We start from the raw sequence: 681 nt of genomic DNA, 5'->3' as shown, positions 1-681 counted from the left end.
TTCTGCCATGATTGTAAGCTTCCTGAGGCTTCCCCAGAAGCAGATGCCTATACTATGTATCCTGTAAGGCCTGCAGAACTGTGAGCCAATTAAACTTCTCTTCTCAAAAATTACCTAGTCTCAGATATTTCTTTGTAGCGATATAAGAATGGCTTAATATAGAAAGTTGGTCCCAAGGAGGTGGGCCTTGCTAAACAAATACCTGAAAATGATAAAGCAAGTTTGGAATGGGGTAACAGGCAGAGGCTGGAAGAGTCTGGAGGGCTCAGATGAAAACAGGAAGATGAGGGACACTTTGGAACTTGTTAGAGACTAGTTAATGGTTGTGACCAAAATGCTGATAGTGCCATAGTCAAGTGAAGTCCAGGCTGTTGAGGTCTCAGATGAAAATGAGAAGCTTATTGGGAACTGGAGCAAAGGTCACCCATGTGCTGCCTTAGCAAAGAACTTGTCTGCATTTTGTTCATGCCCTTTGAATCTGTGGAAGTTTAAAGTTTATTGTGATGACTTAGGGTATTGTATCCCAGTGGAAGAAATTTATAAGCAGCAAATCATTCAGGGTGTTGCCTGTCTGTTTCTAATGACCTATCTTAGAAGTGGGAGCAAAGAAATGACTTAAAGTTGAAACACACACACACACACACACACACACACACACACACACACACACACACACACATA

Source organism: Cebus imitator, unplaced genomic scaffold (genome assembly GCF_001604975.1).
Source record: "Cebus imitator isolate Cc_AM_T3 unplaced genomic scaffold, Cebus_imitator-1.0 Scaffold261, whole genome shotgun sequence".
Classification (NCBI taxonomy): domain Eukaryota; kingdom Metazoa; phylum Chordata; class Mammalia; order Primates; family Cebidae; genus Cebus; species Cebus imitator.
The sequence above is the reverse complement of the archived record's forward strand: the minus strand, read 5'-3'. Positions refer to the sequence as shown.